Source organism: Eurytemora carolleeae, unplaced genomic scaffold (genome assembly GCF_000591075.1).
Source record: "Eurytemora carolleeae unplaced genomic scaffold, Eaff_2.0 scaffold2416, whole genome shotgun sequence".
NCBI lineage: Eukaryota > Metazoa > Arthropoda > Copepoda > Calanoida > Temoridae > Eurytemora > Eurytemora carolleeae.
This window is the reverse complement of record NW_019398302.1, coordinates 5,709-8,626: the sequence shown is the minus strand read 5'-3', so window position 1 is coordinate 8,626 and position 2,918 is coordinate 5,709. Positions and strand designations below refer to the sequence as shown.

The 2,918-nt window shown below is 33.8% G+C and overlaps 1 long non-coding RNA gene across 2 annotated transcripts in view; it reads left to right on the top strand.

Annotated features, from left to right (window-relative positions):
- LOC111717186 (uncharacterized) overlaps positions 1–600 on the top strand; it is a 3,388-nt gene extending 2,788 nt beyond the window's left edge. For both annotated transcript variants that reach the window (XR_002768705.1, XR_002768704.1), the window contains exon 3: positions 552–600. This is a non-coding gene — a long non-coding RNA (uncharacterized LOC111717186). The remainder of the gene's footprint in view (positions 1–551) is intronic.
- The last annotated feature ends 2,318 nt before the right edge of the window (positions 601–2,918 follow it).

The window sequence follows — 2,918 nt, the reverse complement described above, 5'->3', positions numbered from 1 at the left end:
GGGGGGGGGGGGGGGGTAATTTAATTATCCTTTCAATCCCCAGCTGTGTATAATTTCATGCTTGACACTTAAAAATTATTTTATCCTACTCCCAGTCAGAAGTTTATTATTTAATCAACGGTCTTTGTTTTATTCTTAAACAACATTGTTAGATATTGAATATACAATTTAGTTTATTTCATATTTAGAACTACATTTTAACATTTCCAACTGTTTTAACAGATTGAATTCAGCCATAACCGTCGTAAGAATCGTGACGGGCTACATTTTGACAACTGTCGTGACAGATTAAGCCTAGATAGTTGTCATGACAGACATGTTGACATCTATAGTTATTGTCGTACAAGGCTTATAAACAGATTTACTGGAGACGAGGTTGGGTTAAAACTATCTTGACTGTATCTTGATGTCCTTAACAGATTGTCTATATTGGAATTGTTTACCTTTCTGAAAATACAATAAATTTGTCCACAACTGTCTAATTTGGGTTATATTATCTTCTTAAAAAAGGGAAAAATTCTTTCACTGAGACTATTAAATTTTCTGTTTAGCTGGTTGGTGCTGAGGATCAACTCACTAACAGTTCATACTCCACCCTGGTTGTATAATGTACAGTAATCTTGTGACTTTTGTTATGTTATTTTTACAAAAAGCTGGAAAGATTTGATTGTTTAGATTATAGCAAATTTCAAATTATGTACAAGGGCACTGGCGGGGCATGTTGTACAAGAAGCTAGGGTGTACTATTGTATTTATCACTATGTACAGAGGAGTATATCCTGCTGGGGCTTGTTGTACAGGAAGACAAGATGTAACATTATATTAATGTACATTATGTACAGAGGAGTATATCCTGCTGGTGCTTGTTGTACAGGAAGACAGGATGTAATATTGTATTTATGTACACTATGTACAGGGGAGCATATCCACCGGGTGCTTGTTGTACAGGAAGACAAGATGAAATATTATATTTTTGTACACTATGTACAGAGGAGTATATCCTTCTGGTGCTTGTTGTACAGGAAGATTTTAGTTAGCTCCGTTTATTTCAAACCACGGGATTTCCAAAAGGAATTAAGTTATTCTTTATGCGATAATTCAATATAAAAGTGGGAATTAAGTGACCACTTTTATATCGTTTTTACGTAAATTCAATTTAGTATTACATTTAAAACATGTAATCTGAAATATCTCCGTCAATTTTAAAGACCCAAAGACCACATTTTAAAAAGCTCGTAAAAGGTGCACACCTTGTACACAAGTTGTTTATTGGGACACCCTGTAGATACGGATAGATCCAGGGATTAGCAAGAGTAAAGTTTTTACATGACTTCTACATATATTTGTAAAATTGAAGCAGTATATTTGTTTATTTTTCCATTCTTTTCACTTTTTTTCAATTAAGGCAACTTACTAATTGGTTAGGAACCACTGTAAAATCGTTTATAGTTTGATTCTGCTAAATTTAAGGAGCATAGCACATCCAAGTGGATTTTCGCAAATAGATTCTAGTACAATAGATGGCAACGTAAAATTTGTACATTCTCAGTACAGCTGTATTCTGACGTCAATTCAGTTTTTATGTCCGACAAAATTATTAGGGATAGTGATAAATTTAGAATAAAGTGCTTATCTTACAATAAAATAAGGGCAATTAAATGTATTCTTATTTTCTGTTTTTACACTTTTTTATTTAATCTTGAAAAACATGTCAACTAATGTGAGAAAATTTCATTTTTCTTGTTATATTTGACACTTATGACGTCGTGTATAATTTGTTCATTTCTCTGTTGCCACCTATTGTACTTGATAATTCAAGTAGATTTTCGGGAAACCAATTTTTGTTGAACATTTGGACTTTTGCGGAATTTCGTTTTCCTTTCGGTTTCATTTTCCGGTTTAAATTAAGCGCCGGCTTAAATCTTGAAACATTTGATACAATTTTAAGTTGAACCAACCATATTTAAACCGCGGCTTAAATTTAAACCGCCGCTCAAATTCTTTAAATTCGGCCACTGGTGACTTAATCCAAGTTCATTTCACAAATCTAAATTTCTGCATAAATTAATTAAGAAATGCAGTATTTACTTTTGTCTGACCATGACTCAAAAATATCCCTATAACAATATTCTTGGGAACTCAGCTTTGTCTGAAAACAAACTCAACCTTTTCAACTAAAAACTTTTACAGCGTTCCTCAATTGAAATTTGAGGCAATACGGTCCAGGGGTTCCTGAGTTGTCATCGGACGTACAAACAAACAAACAGACAGAGATTACTACTTTATAGAATTTTTTTTGGGAAAAGAAAAATCCGACAAAATCCGAAAATGATTAAAAATGGCCGACTTTCAAAGCAACAGTAAAAGCTAAAATTATTTACAGGAAAAGGGAATGCGGAATACAATCTTTCAACATCAGGACTATTTGTATGAGTCGTTTTTAATTTTAACCCTTTTCTCCTTATTGACGAAACAGATAGAAGAAAGATTAGTAGCGCGATGACCTTCGAATTCGATTCGACGTTAGCCTATACCCCTTTTCATTTTTCGCGAACTATCCCTTTAATTTACATTTCTGTTGGTGTTATACTTTACGGTCTCACCGGCTTGAAGAAACAATCTGTGAAAACCAGAAAACTCTGGAATAGGAAGAAGACTATTTAGAATCAAGTTGTCCAGTGAACATGAGACACAACAATTTGTTGTGTAAACAGACCAATTTTACTTAATAAGTCATTTAAAAGTTACCAAAAAAAATTTTTGCTTAAACTTTTTGCTTAGCTTCCGGCTTTCACCGTACAGTACATACATACATGCACGCACCCCGCCACTGTGCAGTACATAATACATGCACGTACCCCGCCACTGTACAGTACATACATAAATACACGGACCCGGGACATTTTCACTCACCTCTT